At 39.5% G+C, this 24,604-nt stretch overlaps 1 long non-coding RNA gene across 1 annotated transcript in view; it reads right to left on the bottom strand.

Annotated features, from left to right (window-relative positions):
- LOC111095354 overlaps positions 1-22,989 on the bottom strand; it is a 52,976-nt gene extending 29,987 nt beyond the window's left edge. The window contains exons 1-2 of the long non-coding RNA XR_005356328.1: positions 22,834-22,989; positions 21,176-21,252 (exon numbers count right to left, since the gene is read on the bottom strand). This is a non-coding gene — a long non-coding RNA (uncharacterized LOC111095354). The remainder of the gene's footprint in view (positions 1-21,175; positions 21,253-22,833) is intronic.
- Positions 22,990-24,604: the final 1,615 nt, after the last annotated feature.

The raw sequence follows: 24,604 nt of genomic DNA, 5'->3' as shown, positions 1-24,604 counted from the left end.
CTTACAATTATGAAAAATATATTTTTATAGAAAACTAGAAGCTGTAATAAATACCAAGGAGTCTAAATCTGTAGCTCTCCACCCTGCCTACTGAACAGGTACTATTGGTTAGGAAGATGGGATGACTTAGGACTCATCCTGAAGGAAGAATGATAGCTGAGAAGTTGATAAGAACCTGTAGACTCAGAACAGCTGCTGTCTTCCCAGTAAACAACATGATATTTTTGATTGCTATTTCAAGAAAACAGTGTGTCAGCCACATTTCTCTGTTTATTTTTGGTGCCTTTATTTTTTGAAATCATGAACCAGAATCAGCACATAGAGTAAGAGATAAATGCTCCTGGTTGGTTCTACCTTTAAAATATTCTGCCTTTTGTTTTTGCTTTTTCCTGAATTTGGATATAATAATCCATATAGCTCAAGTAATTATTGGCAAATTCTGTAATTCAAAAATAGTCTCTATAAAAACCTAAGATTGAAAAACAGAAAATAAACTTTACTAAATCTTGAATTCACATTTTGAGCAGATATCTTTTTTACTTATCTAGCTAATATAACATGTAACAGTCTGAATTTAGGATTATGAAGCACCTCTATTTGCAACATTCTAGTCAACTTAAAATGTATGGATTATAAGCCTAATGGGGTTTAATTTTAAATTAATTATATTATAGTCTTTTCCCAGATCACAATGAGAGATAGTATGTCATTGGGTTTTGCTGTTAATAAAAAAAAAAAGAATAAAGTGGATCTCACACCTATGTGACCTCTTTGTGAAGTGGGACCATTTATTAACCCTCTGTTTACCCCAATGCCCACTATGCTCTGAGTTCCCTAATCCAAGAACACTGGGAATAGCTCTTGGAGTTTTAAAAATACTTTAATTAACAATAGGAAACAAGTTCTGACTCAATGAAATAACTCTAAACTATTATTGAGAAACTAGCATGTGATGCAATAATTTTATCAAATTGTCTTCTTTAGTATTTCTAAGAGGGTTTGGTGCCTTAAAAATAATTATGTAAAATAATATAATTTACAAAAGTGCAATGAGCTATCACCTCACACTCATTAGGATGACTACTGTCAAAGAACAGAAAATAACAAGCATTGATTGATGGTGATGAGGAGAAACTGGAGTGCTTGCATGTTGCTGGTGGGAATGTCAAATGGTGTAGCCACTATGCAAAGCCAAGTAATGTGGCTCCTCCCAAAATTAAACATTGAGTTACCATATGATCCAGCAATTCCACTTCTAGAAAGCAGGGATGTGAAGAGTTCATAGCACACCCAAGTTCATATCAGCATTATTCACAACAGCAAAATGTGGAAGCAACACAAGTGTCTATCAATGGATGAATAGATTTTAAAAATGTGATATACATATAATGAAATAGTATTCAGTCGTAAAAAGGAAAGAAATTATGAGACATGTTACAACATGGATAAAACTTGAGGACATTCTGTTAAGTGAAATAAGCCAGTCAGAAAAAGATAAATAATGTAGGATTCCACTTATATGCAATACCTAGAGGAGTCAAATTCATGGAGCCAGAATGTAGAATGGTGCGTTGCTAAGGGATTAGAAGGAAGAATGAGAAGTTGTTTCATGGATATGGAGTTTCAGTTTTGCAAGATGAAAAAAGTTCTGGATGATGATTGCACAGCAATCTGAATGCCATAGTACTATACACTTTAAAATGGTTAAAATGGTAAATTTTATATTGTATATATTTTATCACAATTGAGAATTAATAATTTATTTCAGAATAAAAACTTAGAGGACTAATTGATCATCTTTTTTAATAAAGATAAATAATACATATTAGTAATAGCTGAAAAGATGTAATATTTTCACAAATATCAGATTTTTTCATGACTTATATATATATATATTTTAGGGACCCCCAAACCATTACTCTTCAATGCTATGTAATGTAAAAATTCTGCCAATCATCATCACCTTAAGAGGCAATAAAAACTGATATACAAAGAATACTCTTTCAAAATCCAAATTTTTTTCAAACTGTGTAACTCTTAGTCTTTAAATGATGACAATTTTGACTATTTACCTTAACTAATCCTTTATTTCAACTTTTTTATTTTTATCTTTTTATTTTTTTATTTTTTATTTATTTTTAAATTTCTTTTTGGAGTCCAATTTGCCAACATATAGCATAACACCAAGTGCTCATCCCATCAGGTGCCCCCCTCAGTGCCCCTCACCAGTCACCCCAACACCCCGCCCCATCCCCTTCCACTACCCTTTGTTCATTTCCCAGAGTTAAGTGTCTCTCATGTTTTGTCACCCTCACTGACATTTTCACTCATTTTCTCTCCTTTCCCTTTATTCTCTTCCACTACTTTTTATATTCCCCAAATGAATGAGAACATATAATGTTTGTCCTCCGATTGACTTACTTCACTCAGCATAATACCCTCCAGGTCCATCCATGTCGAAGCAAATGGGGGGTATTTTTCATTTCTAATGGCTGACTAACATTCCATTGTATACATAAACCACATCTTCCTTATCCATTCATCTTTCGATGGACACCGAGGCTCCTTCCACAGTTTGGCTATTGTGGACATTGCTGCTAGAAACATCGGGGTGTAGGTGTCCCAGTGTTTCACTGCATCTGTATCTTTGAGGTACATCCCCAGCAGTGCAATTGCTGGGTCCTAGGGCAGATATATTTTTAACTTTTTGAGGAACTTCCACACAGTTTTCCAGAGTGGCTGCACCAGTTCACATTTCCACCAGCAGTGCAAGAGGGTTCCCCTTTCTCCACATCCTCTCCAACATTTGTGCCTTGTTAATTTCCCCATTCTCAGTGGTGTGAGGTGGTATCTCATTGTGGTTTTGATTTGTATTTGCCTGATGGCCAGTGATGCAGAGCACTTTCTCATGTACTTGATGGTCATGTCTATGTCTTCCTCTGTGAGATTTCTGTTCATGTCTTTTGCCCATTTCATGATTGGATTGTTTGTTTCTTTGGTGTTGAGTTTAATAAGCTCTTTATAGATCTTGGATACTAGCCCTTTATCTGATAGGTCATTTGCAAATATTTTCTCCCATGCTATAGGTTGTCTTTTAGTTTTGTTGACTGTTTCTTTTGCTGTGCAAAAGCTTCTTATCTTGATGAAGTCCCAATGATTCATTTTGCTTTTGTTTTTCTTGCCTTCATGGATGTATCTTGCAAGAAGTTGCTGTGGCCAAGTTCAAAAAGGGTGTTGCCTGTGTTCTCCTCTAGGATTTTTATGGAGTCTTGTCTCACAGTTAGATCTTTCATCCATTTTGAGTTTATCTTTGTGTATGGTGCAAGAGAGTGGTCCAGTTTCATTCTTCTGCATGTGGATGTCTAATTATCCCAGCACCATTTATTGAAGAGTCTGTCTTTCTTCCCGTGGATAGTCTTTCCTCCTTTATCGAATATTAGTTGACCATAAAGTTCAGGGTCCACTTCTGGATTCTCTGTTCTGTTCCATTTATCTATGTGTCTGTTTTTGTGTTAGTACCACACTGTCCTGATGACTACAGCTTTGTAGTACAACCTGAAATCTGGCATTGTGATGCCCCCAGCTATGGTTTTCTTTTTCAATATTCTCCCGATTATTTGGGGTCTTTACTGATTCCACACAAATCTTAAGATGATTTGTTCCAACTCTGTGAAGAAAGTCTATGGTATTTTGATAGGGATTACATTAAACGTGTAAATTTCCCTGGGTAACATTGACATTTTCACAATATTAATTCTGCCAATCCATGAGCATGGAATATTTTTCCATCTCTTTGTGTCTTCCTCAATTTCTTTCAGAAGTGTTCTATAGTTTTTAGGATATAGATCCTTTACCTCATTGATTAGGTTTATTCCTAGGTATTTTATGTTTTTGCGTACAATTATAAATGGGATTGATTCCTTAATTTCTCTTTTTCAGTTTTATTGTTAGTGTATAGAAATGCCACTGATTTTAGTGCATTGATTTTGTATCCTGCCACACTGCTGAATTGCTGTATGAGTTCTAGCAATCTTGGGGTAGAGTCTTTTGGGTTTTCTATGTACAGTACCATGTCATCGGCAAAGAGGGAGAGTTTGACTTCTTCTTTGTCCATTTGAATGCCTTTTATTTTTTTTTGTTGCCTGATTGCTGAGGCTAGAACTTCTAGTACTATGCTGAATCGCTGTGGTGAGAGTGGACATCCCTGTCTTGTTCCTGATCTTAGGGGAAAGGCTCCCAGTGTTTCCCCTTTGAGAATTATATCTGCTGTGGGTTTTTCGTAAATGTCTTTTAAGATGCTGAGGAATGTTCCCTCTATCCCTACACTCTGAAGAGTTTTGATCAGGAATGGATGCTGTATTTTTGTCAAATGCTTTCTCTGCATCTATTGAGAGGATCTTATGGTTCTTGGTTTTTCTCTTGCTGATATGATCAATCACCTTGATTGTTTTACGAGTGTTGAACCAGCTTTGCATCATAAATCCCACTTGGTCATGGTGGATCATCTTCTTAATATACTGTTGGATCCTATTGGCTAGTAAGTTGTTGAGAATTTTTGCATCTGTGTTCATCAGGGATATTGGTCTATAATTCTCCTTTTTAGTGGGGTCTTTGTCTGGTTTTGGAATTAAGGTGACGCTGACCTCATAGAACGAGTTTGTTAGTACTCCATCTCTTTCTATCTTTCCAAACAGCCTTAGTAGAATGGGCATGGTTTCTTCTTTAAACGTTTGCTAGATTTCTCCTGGGAAGCCATCTGGCCCTGGACTTTTGTGTCTTCTCAGGTTTTTGATGACTGCTTCAATTTCCTCCCTGGTTATTGGTCTGTTCAGGTTTTCTGTTTCTTCCTATTCCAGTTTTGGTAGTTTGTGGTTTTCCAGAAATGCATCCATTTCTTCTAGATTGCCTAATTTGTTGGCATGTAGCTGCTCATAATATGTTTTTAACATCATTTGTATTTCCTTAGTATTGGTTGTGATCTCTCCTCTTTCATTCATGACTTTTTTACTTTCAGTCTTTTCTCTTTTCTTGTTAATAAAGCTGGCTAGGAGTTTATCTTTCTTATTAATTCTTTCAAAGAGCCAACTCCTGGTTTTGTAGATCTGTTCTACAGTCCTTCTGATCTCTATTTCATCATTGAGTTCTGCTCAAATCTTTATTATCTCTCTTCTTCTGTTTGTGTGGGTTTTATTTGCTGTTCTTTCTCCAGTTCCTTTAGGTGAGAGGTTAGCTTGTGTATTTTAGTTTTCTCCAATTTTTTGAGGGATGCTTGTATTGTGATGTATTTCCCTCTTAGGACTGCTTTTGCTGTGTCCCAAAGATTTTGAATGGTTGTATCTTCATTTTCATTAGTTTCCATGAATCTTTTTAATTCTTCTTCAATTTCCTGGTTGACCCTTTCATCTTTTAGTAGGATGCTCTTTAACTTCCATGTGTTTGAGTTTCTTCCAAATTTCTTCTTGTGATTGAGTTCTACTTTCAAAGCATTGTGGTCTGAAAATATGTAGGGAACAGTCCAAACATTTTGGTATCAGTTGAGACCTGATTTGTGACCCAGTATGTGGTCTATTCTGGAGAAAGTTCCATGTGCATCTGAGAAGAATTTGTATTCAGTTGTGTTCAGATGGAAAGTTCTGTATACATGCATGAAATCCATCTGGTCCAATGTATCATTTAAGGCCCTTGTTTCTTGCTAATGTTCTGCTTAGAAGATCTGTCTGTCATTTGCAGAAAGTGCCATGTTGAAGTCTCCCAATATTAGTGTATTATTATCTAAGTATGACTTTACTTTGGTTATTAATTGATTGATATTCTTGGCTTATCCCACATTCAGGGCATAAATATTCATGATTGTTCGGTATTCTTGTTGGATAGACAATTATGATATAGTGTCCCTCTTCATCTCTTACTACTGTCTTTGGTATAAACTTTAATTTATCTGATATGAGGATTGCTACTCCATCATTCTTTTAAGGACTATTGGAATGGTAAATGGTTCTCCACCCCATCATTTTCAGGCTGGAAGTGTCCTTAGGTCTAAAATGAGTCTCTTGTAGACATCATATAGTTGGGTCTTGCTATTTTTGTCCAGTCTGATACCCCATGCCTTTTTGATGGGATCATTTAGCCCATTCACGTTCAGAGTAACTATTGAAAGATATGAATTTATTTTCATTGTAATACATTTTCAATCCCTGTTTTTGTGGATTGTTTCCTTGGGCCTCTTTTTTTCTTTTTTTTTTTTTTTTTTTGCAGAGCCGGTTTGGTGGTCACATATTCTTTCAGTTTCTGTCTTTCTTGGAAGCTGTTTATCGCTCCTTCTATTCTGAAAGACAGCCTTGCTGGATAAAGTATTCTTGGCTGCATGTTCTTCTCATTTAGTGCCCTGAATATATCCTGCCAGCCCTTTCTGGCCTGCCAGGTCTCTGTGGAGAGCTCTGCTGTTAATCTGTTGTTTCTTTCCATATAGCTTAAGACCCTCTTGTCTTTTGCTGCTTTAAGGATTTTCTTTTTATTTTTTGAATTTTCAATTTTTGTTGGCAAATCAAACTCCAATTTTAAAAAATATGCAAGAAAAAGGAATTTGCTAGGTGCACTATTAAATGTCGAGGTATTGAATGGTTTTTATTGATTTGGGGGGATCCTCTCTATCTTTTGGAATTGAATGCCTGTTTCCTTCCCCAGATTATGGAAGTTTCAGCTATGGTTTGTTCAAATATACTCTGTGGTTCTCTCTCCCTCTCTGTCTCTTCTGGAACCCTAATTATATGAAAATTCTCCCTTCTGAGGCATCATTTATTTCCCTAAGCTTTTCCTCATGGTCTCTTAATTGTGTTTCTCTTTTTTCCTCAGCTTCCTTCCTTACCATCCACTTGTCTTCTATGTCACTCTCTCTCTTCCACCTCATTAACCCTGGCATTAGGACATCCAGTTTGGATTGCATCTCATTTAATCTATTTTTAATTTCTGACTCATTACATCTCATTTCTGCTGTAACAAAGTCTCTAGAGTCCTTTATGCTTTTTTCCAGAGCCACCAGTAGCTGTATAATTGTGCTTCTGAATTAACTTTCTGACATCTTATTGAAATCCATATTCTGTAACTCTGTGGCAGAGAGTACTGACTGTTTCCAATTATTTCTTTTGTGGTGAATTATTCCTTCTGGTCATTTTGTCCAGTGCAGAGTGGCTGTATGAGTGGGCTGAGTCATAAGTATCAATGTGACCTTAGTAAAATACACCTTTAGATGATTCTGAAGAGGTCAGAGACCAGAAAATGAAAAAGAAGATCAGAACAAAATAAAACAAAAGGACCAGTAAAGTGAAAACCAAATTTTAAAACAAAGTATTAAAAATAAAAAGCTAAAAACCACAAAGAAGAAAAACCAAGAAAAAGAATTAAAAAGTAAAGAAAAAAACAAGAAAAAAAGGGGGGTGGGCTAGGGGATGGTGGTGATGAAGAAGTTGTCGTGGAGAGCAAATGTAGTTTACTAGAGGGGTCTTAGAGGATGATCTTCTTTGTTCTGAGTGTATTTTGTTCTGTATGTTAGAAGATTCTAAATCCCAAATGTATATAAACCAGCAATACTTGTAGAAAGCCCCACCATCGACCACCAAAACATAAACAAGATAAAAGAGGGGGACAGAATGGGAATGAAGAGAGAGTATAATCTCACAGAATGAGCTAGCACCATATTCTGCTTGGTTCTTGGTTCTGGGTGCATGCTGGTCATGTTTTAGAAGGTATTAACTTCCACCAATACTTTTAGAAAGCAAGGCGGAAAAAAAAAAACAAAAAACACAAAAAAATCCCCCATATCTCGAATATCTCGTAAAATTAAATTGAATACTTTGAAGGGAATCTAGAAATGGAAAATATATCTAAGACATGTAATTGTAGACATATGAAAGTCAAAAAGGAAAAAACTTAGAAATGAAGAGGTGGTAAAATATTGTAGTTAAGGTAGAAAGAGAAAAAATATTGGAAATTTTTAGTCTGATATAAAAACGAGTTGTACTGGAAAAAGGTGAAAAAGGAGGGGCTCCCTCTGATTCTGTATACTATAAATCCCTTGACTTCCCCTGGAGCTTTCCAGTGCTGCTTGGTCAAGAACTTGCTCTTTCCCTGTCCTTCCAGCTGGTCTTCTGGGGGAGGGGCCTGCTGTGCTGATTCTCCTGTGTGTGTACCTGGAGGAGATGCCCCACCCCCGCCAGGTGCCGGGTTCAGTGGGAGCCATTTACCTCATGAGGCCCCTGTCCCCTGGTGACCCCGCCTCTCCCAGGCACACAATGACAGCACGAGGAACAACCACACTGGTGGCAGCCAGGTCTCCAGCCCTGGATTCAGCTCCCCACAGTAAATACCGCAGTCTCCCAGTCTGCACTGGCCTAGATGCTCCCGAGGCGGGGGCGCTGAGCTGCACAGCTTGGGGACACCTGGCAGCAGGAGAGTCCTCACTGTCTTGAGCCCTCCTTGCTTCTGCCTGTCTCAGGGGGGAATGCAGGATAGTGGGCTGTGTCTGCTCAGTGCCCTGGGATCCAGGACCCTGTGCTTCTGGAAGCATGCTCCAGGGGACCATCTCTCTGGAAGGGAATGGGGCACAGCCAACTCTGTCTGGAGCCACCCACCTAACCCACTGGCTTCTCCCAAATGCCTCAAAGGCTGCGGAGCTCCAGCCCTTTGCCCATATGAGATTTGCAGCACGTTTTCCCCCAGGCGCCCCTCCTCCTATAGCCTCAGGAGTCTGGGAATCTTGATGCTTCACTGCCCCTCCTGGGATTTTGCCTGATTTCCCTGCTAAGTGCTGTTCTGTCAGGGAAAACTCTGATGTGGATTTTTAAAGTTCCCGCTTCTCCAGGGCTTTCCTGCCCTGGAGGCTTTTCCCCTCTGCTTTAGCCTGACTACTCATGGTTCCCTTCCCCCACTTTATTCTTTTTATTTATTTTTCACTTTGCTACCTTGATAGAAATGAAAACTTCCCTCTCTGTAGCATTTCAGGTGTTCTCTCTTTGAATCTCAGGTCGAGTTTGTAGGTGTTCAGGATGTTTTGAAAGTTATCTGGGTAAGTTGATAGGACCAGATGAGTTGAGGACCCCTACTCTTCTGCCATATTGTCCTTCCCTTCAAGAACATGTTATTTATATATTTTTCACAAGCTAGGTTGCCTCTTGTAAACTTTTCCCGAAAAGTGGTCCTATGCAATTTCTTTCCTTTTTTTTTTTAAGATTTTATTTATTTAAGATTGAGAGAAAGGGAGCTCAAGCACAAGTGGGAGGGAGGGGCAGGGGTAGAAGGAGAAGCAGACTCCTCACTGAACAGGGAACCCCATGGACGGCCCAATCCCAGGACTCTGAGATTATGACCTGAGCCAAAGGCAAGTGCTTAACCAACTGAGCCATCCGGGTGCCCTGCAATCTCTTTCCTTAATCCATGTGTGAAATCCTTTTGCTACGTTTGGTTCCATATGTGAGATTTTACTTAATAAACTTATAAGTAATCATTCTGCGCCACTAAATGCTTTCAAATAAACATGAACTAATTTAAGCCTTAAAACAATTCTGGGAGTCAAGTACCTTTCTAATCTCAATTTTGCCAACGAAGTGCGTGAGGCTCAAGGGGATTAATGACATGTTTCCTTGATCTAGGTCTTGAAGACAGTATGTGGAGAGGTCAGCCTCTTCACCCAGGAGACTGCCTCCTCCTCTGGGCTCCTAGAAACTACACTTGCTTCCTCAATCTCTGAAATCCATTGCACAGGCAAGGACACATAACATGTTCAAGACTTTTTAATTTACACAAAAGAAAACTAAGTTCAGGCTTTTAGAATGTGAAAACTGAAAGGAATTAAGGCACTGATCTAATCCAGATTCTTTACTTTACTATTAAGGTTGTGGACTCTGAGGTCAAATTTAAATGGTTGCCCAAATTAAAGAAATGTAATCTACTTCTATTTCATGTAGATAAATGAGGTTTTAAGAAGGAGGTGACATCACCAAGATGGTGACAGGTTTTTTCTAATTTTACTCCCCCACACAAAAAGAACAACTAACAACTATTTATGGATAAGACACTTTCAAGAGAATTCTAGAACATAGGACTAAGGCTGAAGCACCTCCCTGCACCACAGAGACCAAGACAGACTACATCAGAAGGGCAAGAGACTGAATTACCCCTCTCCCAAGCCAGTTTAGTACCATGCTGAGAGGTCTCTCCCGAGCCTGTGGTTACCACTGGAAAAAGAGAACCCAGTAGTGATAACCAGCTCTATCCTCAGTGTTGTGGGTCACTTTATGGGAGCCCCTACTGTGGTTTTTCTGCAGGAGATTGCATGGGAATCTGTGGGACTCAACCACTTGGTATCCAACTATGACAGGTAATTGGGGAGGAGCTTCCACCAATCAGAAGTCAAATCTTGGCAGTCTGAGTTTCTACCTGCAGAGTCTAAGTAGTAATTTCAACCACCAGTTTTGCTTATCTGCAGAACTAAGCCAAAGGTGCAGTCTGAACAGAAAACATGACAAGGTGCAGGTTTGCCTGATTTGGGTTCCCAAATTAGAGATTTTGTTGGGTCTGGAGCCTGGTTTTAGCCAGACGTAAGAGCTCAGTCATAGCCCCATTCACATATAGCATGGCTCTTAGTTCCTCACAGCTAAAAAGATTATTTGGGAAAATTTGAGACTTGCATGAAGTGGACCCTCCCAGTTCCACAGAAGCAAAGGCCTGAGTCATAACCATACCTGCTGCAGATCATTTGAAAGAGAGAACTGGTGAGAATACTTGGAAGTTGCTGCATAATCTGGCAACTTGAGCCAAGAGGCAAGTGGGTAGAGGTGATCACCTTCAGAGCAAAGCCAGTGGCCCTGTTCAATAAAGGAACTTGGGACACGTCAAAATCATAAATAAAGAGCATTAAGGCCTTGGAGCTGCTTCTCACATCTCACCCAGACAGGGAAACTAATTTGTAGCCCCACTTATTGCTGAATGCAATCTTCAGATTGGCCAAACAGGGAACTTTACCAGAGCACACAGATGCTGAGTAAACCATCCAACAGCCCTCCTTACAGTGGCACTTGAGCAGAAAGCACAGCCCATTACTTTGTCTGCAGAGCAACACTGGTGGCCTCACCTGACCAGGATATTCAGTGCATACCTTTGCCTGATTTGGGTCCTCAGACAATGAGATGTACAGGTCTTGGGTCTTGTCCAGTTGCCTGGTCAGGACGAGGAAGCTAATTCATAGCGCCATCTACTGCTGAGTATAATATTCAGTCTTGGTCATCTAGTACACCTGACCAGAGATTTCAGATAATTGCAAAGCCCATCTTATAGCTTCACTTGAATAGAGAACCAAGCCAGTAGTTCTATTGAGCTATTCTCAGCTGGTGGCACACTCCTCTCCCACCTTTAACCTCAGAGCTCAAACAGTTGCCTTGCTTCCAAAATAGACTCTAATAGCAGGTTTTACCTGCCAAGAGATGTTACCAGAAGACCTGTCCAGAAACCCAAACTGAACTGAATGGTAAAGCATTGTCACTGCCAAAGCAAACCAACACAGTCTGAAAAAAAACCACTTACTCAAATGTGAAGATACCAATGCAAGGGATCAAAAATCATGAAAAACCAGGCAAATATGACACCATCAAAGGAAACTCATAAAGCTGTATTAAATAACCCCAAAGAAATAGAGTTCTGTGATTTATCAGACAAAGAATTCAGAATAACCCTCATAAAGAAGTGTAGTGAATTTAAGAACACACACAGAGAAAACTAAATGAAATTAGGAAAACAATGTATAAGCAAAACAAGAAGTTCAACAAAGTAACAGAAAAAAAAAAACCCAGACATTAAAGAGTTGAAAAATATAATAACTGAAGTGAACAATTCAACAGAGTACTTCAAAAGCAGACCTGACCATGCAAAAGAATCAGCAACCTAGAAAATAGGACATTTGAAATTGTCCAGTCAGAGGAGCAGAAAGAAAAAAAAAAAAAGAGTGAAGAAAGCATCCAGGAATTATGGAACACAATTTTAAAAAGAAACTTTATTACAGATTTCCAGGAGAAGAGAAAGAGAAAGGGATAGAAAATATATTTGAAGCAATAATGGCTAGAAACTTTCCAAACCTGAGGAAAAAAATAATCATCCAGACCCAAGAGGCCCAACGGATTCCAAATAGTTTGAATTTAAATAAAGCTACACTGAGCCAGATTATAAGTAAATTGTTAAAGCTAAAGACAAAGAAATTTAAAAGCAGCAAGAGAAAAGGGTGAATTACATTTGTGTGAACCTTCATAAGATTATTGGCAGATTTCTCAACAGAAACTTTCAGACCACAAGAGAATGGGGTGATATATGAAAAATATTGAAAGAAAAAAATATTAATTAAGAACACAATTCCTGGTAAAGGCCTCCTTCAGAAATGAGGGAAGGATAAATGCTTTCTTGTAGAAACAAAAGCTGAGGGAATTCATCACCACTAAACCTGTCTTGTGGTGATGGTAAATAAATAGTCAAAGTTGGATTCTGTATTATGGTAATGGTGATGTGTAATACAACTCTAGTTTCAATGTGAAAAAATAACCATAACTACACTAATCCATCAGTTACACAATGTAAATAATACTTTAAGTTATAACATCAATAACCTAACATGTGAGAGGATGGTAAAGAATTGTCGCTGCCAAAGCAAACGAACACAGTCTGAGAAAAACCACTTACTCAAATGTGAAGATACCAATGCAAGGGATCAAAAATCAGGAAAAACCAGGCAGGAGAAGTAAAAGTCTAAAGCTTAATAATGCTATTGATATTAAATTATTATTAGTTTAAAATAGGGTGTTATAATTTTAAGATGTTTTATGTAAGCCTCATTATAACCACAAAGGAAAATCTGTAGTAATTAAAAAGAAAAGGACAAAAAAGTCAAAGCATACTGATACCATAAGACAATAAAATATAAAAAAAGACAGCAGAGCAAGAAAAAGTAACAATGGGTTTACTAAACAACCAGAAAACAATAAACAAAATGGCAACAGTAAGTCCTTACTTATCAATAATTACTTTAAACATAAGGAGATTAAATCCTCCAATCAAGACATAGAATGGCTGACTGGATTAAAAAAAACCCAAATTCCACAATATGCTGTCCACAAATACCCACCATTTGCTTTGACATGGATGGACCTGGAGAGTATTATGCTAAATGAAATAAGTCAATCGGAAAAGGACAAACATTATACGGTCTCATTCATTTGGAGAATATAAAAATTAGTGAAAGGGAATAAAGGGAAAAGAGAGAAAATTAGTGAAAATATCAGTGAGGGTGACAAAACATGAGAGACACCCAACTCTGGGAAATGAACAAGGAATAGTGGAAGAGGAGGTCTTCGGGGGGTTGGGTGACTGGGTGATGGGCACTGAGGGGGGCACTTGGTGGGATGAGCACTGGGTGTTATGCCATATGTTGGCAAATTGAACTCCAATAAAAAAATTAAAAATAAAAAATAAAGAAAGAAATACTGTGAAAATTACCAAAATGTGACAGAGACACAAAGTGAGCAAATGCTGTTGGGAAAATTGTGCTGAGAGACCACACACTTTAATTTTGTGAAAAATACAACATCTGCAAAGTACAATAAAGGAAGAGCAATAAAAGGAGGTATGCCTGAAATGAGCAAATGCTTGCAAGGAAAGTGAAAATATGGCAGGACAATGTGTCAAAGGGAAGAAAGACACATCAGTGACAACTCTCTGTATGCAACCAATTAAACATGTATTTAGGGCTCAGGACACTCAGAAGCCCTGTCATTTAGCAAATGGCTCTTATTTATGTCTTCTTTATTTTGAATGTCTCCTGTATGTTTTAGAACACTACTTCGTTAGCTATTTTGTCTCCACCAAATTACTGATTGATGCTGATCATACAGGCTGGCATCCCTAGAAAGCAACATCACCACTTGATGAAAACTTTCAGGAGAAAACAAAGTAGTGGCTGTTAAGACAGCCCCTGAGTGCTCTAGGTTTTCATTGTTGTATTTTTACTTTTTTTTTAAGGATTTAAAACTTGGGAATTTCCCTCCACTGGGAAAACAGAGATATATGACAATATCTTTTGAATCAAAAAGTTTGAGAAAAATCAGTACTATATACCTTTGGTTTGGAGATTCCTAGTGCCCATGAGCATACTGAAGAATCTGATGCATTACACAGCAAGATGTGTGCCTACTCTCAATAAATCTAACATTGCAGTTTAATGATGAAAATTTCATTTCCATTTAGCAGATATTCACATCTCCAAGACATAGTGTCCATCAGAACACAGTTTCAGAAACACAGCATGATGCTGCTTCCTTCCAGGAGAGTTAGGCAAAAACAAATGGAGCTGAGAAAGGACCAGAACTTAACTCTTAATGCATAATACACCTAAATGTAACATATTGAAACTTTAAAACTCCTGGGGAAAAAAAAAACAGGAGAAAATCTAGGAAAACCTTGGGCTTAGTCAACACCAAAAACATGATCCATAAAAGAAAAATTATAAGTTGGACTTTAAAGTTTTGATTAATGATCAAAGTTAATAACTTTTTTGTTAACATTAGTTAATTAAAGTTAAAAACTTTTATTATTCAAAAGACTTTTTAAAATATGAAAGACAAGCAACAGAAAATATTTGCAAAACATATATCTGATTTGTATCCAAAAAGAAAAAAAAAAAAAACTCTTAAAACTCAGTAATAAGAAAATAGTCCACTTTAAAAATAGGCAAAAAATCTGAAAAGACACCTCACTGAAGAAGATATATAAGTGGCAAATAACCTTTTGGAAGATGTTCAACACTTGAGATGGCTGGGTGGCTCAGAGGTTGAGCATCTGCCTTTGACTCAGGTCGTGATCCCAGGGTCCTGCATCGGGCTTCCCTCAGGGAGCATGCTTCTCCCTCTGGCTGTGTCTCTGTCTCTCTCTGTGTCTCTCATGAATAAATAAACAAAATCCTTAAAAAAGAAAAAAATGTTCAACACTGACATTAGAGAATTTCAAATTAAAATAAGGATGACCAAAATCCACAAAACTGGCAATAGCAATTGATGAAGAGGATGCAAAATGGAACAGCCGGACTGGAAGACAGGCAGTTTCATAGAAAGCTAAATGTAGACTTACCATAAAATTCATCAGTTGCACTCCTCAGTATTTACCCAACTGACCTGAAAACTTAGGTCCACACAAAACATGCACGTAAATGTTTATAGCAGCTTTATAGAGACTGTAAAAAGATCAGGCGTTGTCAGGAATTTGAGGTGGGAGGTTCAATAGGTTAAGCATGGGGGTTTTTAGGGCAGTGAAACTATTCTGCACAATATTGTAATCGTGGATTCATGACACAGTGCACTTGCCAAAATACCACAAACTTTAGAGCCCATAGAATGAATGTTAGATTGTGCAAACTTAAAAAAAAATAATTTAGGAGGCTGTGGAATCCTTGGATGGAATCTAGAATTTGCATAGCTACAAATGTATGAAACCACCTCCCTGAAGGGATAAGAGAAAGGTGCTGACCTAAATAACTGTAAATGTGTGACATCTGTTAGACTAAAGGCAAAAGGAACTACACATAAGCACTGTGGTATCCCAGGAGAGCACTGGTTAACAATCCTGATTCTATAACACATGTGTACCAGAAGTGAACAATGAATGAATCGCAGACAGTGATAGCCAAGAGTCTCACTGTTCGGAGTGGGAGTTTGGGAGTTTACCAATAAGCAAGGGAAGAAGGGCTACAGTGGTCCATGTAGTAATGGATCAGAGTTGTAGACATTGGTATAAACTCATATTTAGCTTAATATAAATATGAGTAATATGATTGTAGAAGTATTTCTAGATATGTGTGTATATATACATATATAGGATAGTATATATACGTACATTTTCTTGCTCTGCCAGCTGACAAGGCCTAGAACCAACTACACTCCTGTATCAATGAGCATACCTAACACCCAGATTCTGATTTTGAATGCCATTCTGCAATAAAAGGAACAAGGACTCTGGAAAAATGGCTGGTTCTGGGCATGGGGAAACATACAAGATAAGCCTGGAATATCTTATAGTGCCATAAAGTAAGAAAGAGTTTCAAACAAACAAACAAACAAACAAACAAACAAATATGATGGTATATCCTGAAGGGACACAGAACACAGCAGCTACCTAAAAGAACTCCTAATGGCCAAAGCTGGTACCATTTGAGAAAGAAAATAAAGTACTGTGGATTATAAACCAAACTGAAATAAAAATCCATGAGCCATAATGATATAAAGGACTGAATGAATATATTATTTACATATTATATAACATATAATATATAATTTATATTATAAGTGGAGGAGAAAAGACAAATCCCCTTTGTGGAAAAATTTCAAATGTTTATATAGACACTCTACCTTCAAGCATGCTGAACATAACTTCCCACTCCTTCGGTATGGATCACACAGAGTGCCTCCTTTGCAAAGACTGCAGTATGGAAATGGTATGGGGAAGATTAACTTTACGGTGGAGAAACCTGACAACCAGTACTTCAGGCAGACAGTCAATATCCACATCAACAATGGAGGGTCATTTGAAAGGCCCAAAGAGCAGACTGTGCAGGGGGCTTGTTCCAAACCACTAAGTGTCCCCAACAAAAGAACAACCTGGAGCTACAGGGCTGTAGGAAGTTCTAGTTAGTTTTCTTCCATTAACCTTCTAAGAAAATTCATTGCCAATAGACACAAACTATTAGGGGCGCTAGACCCCAGCAGAGTTGCAAACATATCTAGTGTCTTCCAGACTTTCTTGACTCCCCATGGATGTGGATAAGTGACCCCACTGACTGCCAGCGCTTTGTCTGTAGACAGTCATCTCATGGTCCTTGCCCTTAAGATACATCTGCACCTCAGAGTCTGTGACAGGGGTATCTTGAAGGACCTGTTCAAGTTCCAGAATTACATCATTGTCTCCATAACCCCCAAACATTCCAGATGCTAATAATTACTGCCAAATATGCCTTTTTCAGTTTTCAGTAAATTGTAAAAACATCTTGATGTTATTGGTTCTGAGACCATGTTTAAAAATCCCCAAATTACAACTTGCAGTAAATAAAAACAAAAAACCGTAAAAGATACTCATTTTGTGATGATACGCAAGTCATCCTTGTGGACATAATTTGTCTTAATTATTTTCTCACAATATGGCAGTGATAGTAACAATAGCCACATTAAACATTTTTTATTGTTATGACCATTCTGTGTTTTTTCTAACACCACCAAACAATTAATTCTCCACAGATACTGGCAAGGTGTCCCACAGATTCAACTCTATTCTAACACCATCTAGCTGGAGACATTATCAGATCCCACAGGTTGAGGACTCAGCTCCCAAGACTGTCGTCACTTCGGGCACCAATCACAAGTCCAGGCTGTGACCTGTGCTTCTGACTAGTAATAAATAGAAGGTTCCCGTGTCCCCTTTCTTGGGTTTGACTAGTTTTCTAAAGCATCTCACAGAACTGAGAAACATTTTACTCACTAAATTACCAGTTTATTGCAAAGGATATTGAAGGATACAAATAAATAGTCAAATGGAGGTCTACATAGGAGCTGTTTCCATGAAGCTGGAGCTAAAAGCACATAGATGTGTTCTGGTTTACCAACCCGGAAGCTTTTCAAACCCCATCCGTTTGGGGATTTATGGAGGTTTCATTACGCAGACATTAAATCATTAGCGATTGGTGATTGACTCAATTGCCAGCACCTCTCCACACTTCTGAGGTCAGGAGGTTGAGACAAAATTCCAGTACTAATCACTTGGTTTACTTCCCCAGCAACCAGCCCCCATCCTGTGGTTATCAAGGGGCTTTCCAAAAAAAATCACCTCGTTAACATAAATTCAGGTGAGGTTGAAAAGTGTTTGTTATGAATATCAAGACATGCTTATCACACTCATCATTTAGGAATTCCAAGGCTTTTAGGAGCTCTGGGCCAGAAATGGGGATGAAAACCAAATCACAATATCACAACAATGTTGTGTTTTTTATGTATTATCAACTGCACTTTCAATTAGTTCTCACAAAGACCACATAAGGTAGGCATACTTGATAAGCCATAGATGATGAGACAGGATCACAAACCCAGTGAGCTATGAGTCCAGGACTCAGGTATATCTCCTTACAGAAACAAGTAGAATCTCAGCCACTTCTCTCTACTGCTATCCAACTATCCCATATAGTCATCAGTGTTGGCAAGAGGATATTTCTTCTTCACAATGGTGGACATATCATCATATATGCTTGGCTGGTAATAAAAAAAAACAATATAATTCTAATAAATGGATAAAAACAAAGATGTGTATTGAAAACTTGCTCCATGTTTGACTACAATTATCAAAAGTTGTATAACCAATGAGTGTGACTTTTTATTTATTAGACAAATCACTTCTTATAATTTTTGGTAGCAAAATCTGGCACCAGATTTTCCAATCTAAAAGTATGAGAGAAGAGTAATAAAAGAGAAAAGTGATAGCCTCTTTCAACCCCTCAGCTCCTATGTGTTCTTCTGTTGGCAAGAGCAAGAGTTAGAGGTTCTCTGTGTGGAAATAAACAAAGGCCATCCAAATGAAAACAAACAGAGGCTATTTATTTAGTGCTTGCTACACAAGGAAGTCAGCCACCATCATTTGCACTTGGCTGAGACTCCAGGGAAGGCAGAGGAGAGGGAATGCTTATAGTAAAAAAGGGAGGGTGTCATGATGGGAGGCTGTTGGCATGGAGGCTGGAGGCAGGCTAACTGGAGATAGGACATCCTATGTAATTGGTTTGGTTTTTTCTAGTCAGTCCTTATTTGGGAGCACGGGGTAAAATTCAGGGAAGCTGGCAGTCACTGGCTGAGTCCTGACCACCCTTGGCTAATGCCTGCAGAGGTTGTGGTTTGCCTTTCTGGGCAGGTTGCTGCAGAGGTTGTTCTATTGGCATATATGTTCTGGCCACTGTCCAAATGTATACTGTTTCTCATCCAGGTAACTTTAGTTACAGATGACTATCTTTCACCTGGAGACTGAGAGTGGTGGGTTATGTGGGGTACATAAAAGAGAAGTAAAAGGCTCATCTTAGAAGTTATGGAATGAGACCAACACAAATATGGAAAAGAATAGAAACAAGTGTACATGCACACACACAGAGACTGGCACTCCTGCCACTATGCCAGGGACAACTGTCCTCTCATCACCAAAGTTCTCCTAGAGCATGTCTTAGATTGCTTCCTACTCAATGGCACATGGAAAGGTAAGATTTCTCTCTGGAAGCCATGGACACTGTTCAGAATTAGCCTTCCCTCCACCATTATTACCATTTGCCAACAACTGTGTGGCATAGCAACTTGTGTGATTTTCCCAGAGATATAACCATTTGCAAAAAAATGGGACTTGAACCATATCCCTGTAATTAAAGCTAGCTTTCATCTCCATCTCCCAGGCCATCTAATTGCAAATAATAGTGATAAGAATCAGCCACCCTCAGGACTACACAGCTGCTTGATAAATTTGCAGTCTACAATTTAGTCAAATTCCAGATTTTCTACCTTTCCTTCTTTCTAGGCATTGAGAGGCATCAGAATCAGTGGGAAGGGCCATCCACCTCTTTGCCACTCTTCTCTTAGTGACATACAGCTTTCTGTAGCAACCTGTGTCTATTTTCACGGTTGAACTTTCTGCATGAACACTGCTTCTAGACCCTAAACATAAGACAGCTGCAACCCTATCTCCAGGGGCAGCAGAGGAGCCCTTCTAAATAAGAGTCTGAATTCTCTGCCTTTTCCCTGCTTGAAAAATCATATCTAGCTGCCCTCACCTAGAGGAGTAACTTTGTCAGCTAGTACACTTCCCAAATTTTTAGGCCTAAACAGGTCAGCAAAATATGGTTTATAGGCTTGCACCTGTTTTGTAAATAGAGCTTTGTTGGCACACAGTGACCATTTGTATCCATATTGTCTGTGCTGCTTCCCAACAACAAGTAAGTAGTGGTAGTAGAGCCCTATTGGCTAAACTATTTGTTATCTGGCTCCTTAAGAAAAAGTTGCCAACCTCTAGTCTAAATATAGGTTTAAGCTTTGCATTTTTTTTTAAGCTTTGTATTTTTGAACTGCAAAGTTAAACTGACCCCTTTTCCCTTCACAGAGAAGAAACTGGCAGCAACCCTGCTGATGGCCCCAATGCTCTGGTAGATGAGTGCAACCTGGGCTCAGGGGACACAGCTCCCTTCTTTCCCTGACAGTGTGTGAACAGCTTACTCCACACACCTCAAGTCACTCTCACTTTGAGGACAGCCTGCTGCCCAAAGGATCGTGTTCTCCTCTTCAGGCCTTCCCTTGACTTGTCCTTCTTGGGCAGGCAACATAGCCCCTGCTCAGGCCATTTTGATTCCTGAATTGTTTGCAGGTGGGATGCAATAGAAGCTTGAACATTACCACCTGTGGTGGTCAGCTCTCAATGCTACTGTGGCACTGGGGCTGATAGTGCCCACACCTCTTTCCTTCCAAATGATCTCTTTGCTTCTCATACTGCTTATGATGCCCTGAGGATCATCCAGTGTAGACTTCACCAAAAAGCCAGTCCCCACTGCGTTCCTTGACACATACACAGGAACAGGATGTGAATACAAAGAATTCTAAAATCCAGAAACATAAGAAGGGTTATGTTATAGAACAGGCCAAATACAAAAAGTAATTGCCTGGATTGTAGTCTGGACAAATGGATAGAAGTCTGTTTCCACAAATCAGTTTTATTCCTTTGGAAAACAAAGAAAGCATGAATTGGCTTCAAAGGGGTTTCTGCTCCAAGTTTAATCACCACAAATTCCAGAAATTATCATAGAATGGCAAAGCTCTTAGGATGAAGAAGATGAACTTTATTACCATTCAAGAGAGGGTGATGTGCACTTACTTACTGCTTCACTCAGGGAAACAAGGTTGTTTGCAGCAGTTTGAGTCTCTAACAAAGGGCCTCCAGAACATGTTATTCAATGGCATTTATAAATACCAACTGTTCGCATGGCTCATGGGATCCCCAGACCACTGCCTTCAAAACTCTTCACTGGATATGAGTTGGAAAGAAAGACAAAAAAAAAAGGGAAACCTGGCCAACTCTTCTACATGCTTACCAGTGCACTCATCCAGGGGCCAGGCCTTCCACCACAAAGACTTCTAATTTCCCCCAGCGCTCTGCTCCAGAATTTCCCTAGGATATAAACAGGAACACTGAATCCCATGTGTGGATGCAAACATGCACACACACATTTACGCTTATACATGAACACCATGTATGTACATGCACGTGCAGACACAGAAACATACACATACCCACACCCATCCACTTATACACATACATGTATAAGAGAGCACTCACATGCTCATTCCTTGTTGTCTGTGTGTGGACTTTTCCATTGTTTTGGAGAATGTGCACTCTTAATTCTCCATTCCTATTCTGTCCCTTAGAAATAACTCATACACATGCTTTGGGAGTTCTGAAGCACAAACAGCCAGCCACATCCCAGCAGCTTTAAAAATCATCTCAGGGGATCCCTGGGTGGCGCAGCGGTTTGGCGCCTGCCTTTGGCCCAGGGCGCGATCCTGGAGATCCGGGATCGAATCCCACGTCAGGCTCCCGGTGCATGGAGCCTGCTTCTCCCTCTGCCTGTGTCTCTGCCTCTCTCTCTCTCTCACTGTGTGCCTATCATGAATAAAAAAAAAAAAAAAAAAAAAATTTAAAAATCATCTCAGGATCTCAGCTGGAAATGCCATTATAAAGCTTGCTCATTGCACAAGCTAAAGGGATGTGAAGAAGAGTCATACAGAGCCACAGGGGAGCACAGAGATCTCTGAAGTGTTAGAAAGACGAGCCCTGGTAGACTGGGACATTTCAAGTAAGTTAATCTGAAGTTTTGTTTCCATTTGTCCCACCATGTCTCTGGCAGTCCCTTGATTTCTAACCTTCAGTCTCTCTCTCCTTTTCTATCTCATATAAACACTTAGATTTGAATTTTACTTTGTTAACTGAAAATCCTTTTTTTTTTTTTTGTAACAAAACTAAGTTAAGTCCATTTATATTTGCTGAAATGAAAAGGCCAATATATTTGATATTAGTTCTGTCATGTTGTTTATATATCATGGCATATTCATTATATCTTATTGTTTTATACTTCATCTCTTTTAAGTCAAGCTAATACTTTTCACACAAAGGCATATTCTTGTGAAGTTCAAAATTAAAGGGGAGAATTGCCAACAAATATAAAATGATAAATGAAATAATGAGCCATCCATGTCTCTATTGAAGTCTGATTTCTGGGGTCCCTGGGTGGTTCCGCGGTTTAGCGCCTGCCTTCAGCCCAGGATGTGATCCCAGAGTCCCGGGATCGAGTCCCACATCAGGCTCCCTGCATGGAGCCTGCTTCTCCCTCTGTCAGTGTGTTTGCCTTTCCCTCTCTCTGCGTCTCTCATGAATAAATAAATAAAATATTTTTTAAAAACTGAAGTCTGACTTCTGTGTGTACCTTTGCTTAGTGAATTCTCTCAGACACTGAATGAGAAATTAAAGCCATGCTCCCACAACAAGGAATGGGGGAGAGAAGAGAGTGACTTTCTGGCACGGGACCAAGTCCATGGCCCACACCTAAAAGACACAATAGTCAGGAGAGCATTTTGTAAAACATACAATGTCACACAAACATAAGCAACAGTTTTTATTATTGCCCTGGGCCCCAAGTCTAGAGTCAATAACTTGACAAAAGTCATCGGCTCCTTGGAAGGGTGACAAGCATACCTGGGCCTGTCCCTCATGTTGGTTAACCTCACAGCATGCCAGAGGTCATGTTTACAGCACAACATCAATTGGAACAATAATACTACATTCCAGGGTTGCTGGGAAACCTGAAATTCTACATAGATATCTGTGATACAATGGGATGTAAATCAAGAAAATTCTATTCACCACTTTGGTTTGGTGTAAGAATAAGATATATTAAAGCCAAAGTTCTTGTAGCTGTTCTTGGCAATAGTATACACTCAGTAAATAGTAGTAATCGTTATTTTTCCTTTTTGTTTGCTAAAGTAAAAAATTAATCTCTGTTATATACCCCTGCTCTGCATGTTATAGAGATGCAATAGTGTAATAAGTCTCAAAACATTTAGAGAAGCTACTCACATGTAAAAAAAGTTTCCTCTGATCCTTACTCTGACCTTGTCTCTGCCACATTCTGGGGGACATGACCACTAGATCGAAGATGTGTGGCTCTGAACTGGCAGGCTTGCAACAGACTGTGGAGGGGTTAACCAACAGCCAAGAAGGTAACTACTCACTCCAGCCTCATCCACAGAAGAAGAAGAATGGAATTCTGCTTGCTGAGGAGCTTCCAGAACTAACATTCTGTGATTTTACATCCTTGTAAGCTGTTAAGTGAAGGAGTAGTGATGACAGTGCTGATAGCAAGCATTCACAGTGCTCGCTCATCATGTTCCCAGCAGAGGTGAACATGCAGAGCCAGGCTATGTTCTCAGTAGTCAGTACACAGGAAGGTACCACCACATGCCAATCTCAGCCACCTCCCATGTCCCTCCCCCAGGGTGCTGAGATCTCTAACAGATGGAAACCGAGGGTGGAATCCCAGCTGCCAGAGCCTGGTTGCTAAAGTGGTACATGCTCCCTCAGGATGAAAGTTGGACAAGATTATTCCTGTCACTTGATGTCCTCACACAATTAAGGAGTAATCTTTTATTCTTCCAGAATTCATGCCAAATACCAAGGACACTGCCTCTTGTGGTTTCCTGAAGCTCCTGAGCTGCCTTTTCTCACCACTGGGATTCTCAGGTCCACCATCACTTTAGGTCCTTTTAACCCTACGAGGCCTAGGACCTGGCCTGCACTCTATTCTGACAAGTCTGTGTGTTTATGGGGCAGCCCAAAGAGCATGTGTGAAAATACCTATCAAGATAATCACACCTGGGCTATGAGAACTGCTCATGGCTTGAGGGCATTCTGCTCTCTCGCACCCCCAGTTATTACTCCCACCTCCCTGGCTCTGATGCAACTTATCTCTTACCTAGATGGAGAGGGTCTGAGATGGGCCTGTACAGTTCAGCATTGCCTAATCACTGTGGGACCCAGGAAATTTAACAAAATCCCCTACCCCTGGACATGCAGAGCAGGACTGACTCTATTTTGGGCTGCACCCGCCTTGTGCTGACCTGCTTATTACTTAGGGCACTGCCCCACCCTAATCAAAGACCAGGGCACACCCTAACCAGAAATCCGGCTCAGCGGACCAGCATGACTGTGCAACATTCTGCCTATCCCATTGACCACGGGCCCTATAACGTTGCTAAGCCTCTTAGTCTCGGGGTCCAGGTCCCTGCTCCGCTGCGTCGTCGGGTATACTGGGACCCAGGCTCGAGCTTGTAAATAAACTCTCGTGTGTTTGCATCGGTGTTGGCTCCTTGGTGGTTTCTCAGATTCACGATCTTGGGCACAACAATCACTTGCCTGCTGATGGTCCCACCCTGCTTTTGTTTTATGGGCTCTGAGAACTGGGAAACCA

The sequence above is a fragment of the Canis lupus genome, chromosome 3 (assembly GCF_011100685.1).
Source record: "Canis lupus familiaris isolate Mischka breed German Shepherd chromosome 3, alternate assembly UU_Cfam_GSD_1.0, whole genome shotgun sequence".
Classification (NCBI taxonomy): Eukaryota; Metazoa; Chordata; class Mammalia; order Carnivora; family Canidae; genus Canis; species Canis lupus.
The sequence above is the reverse complement of the archived record's forward strand: the minus strand, read 5'-3'. Positions and strand labels throughout refer to the sequence as shown.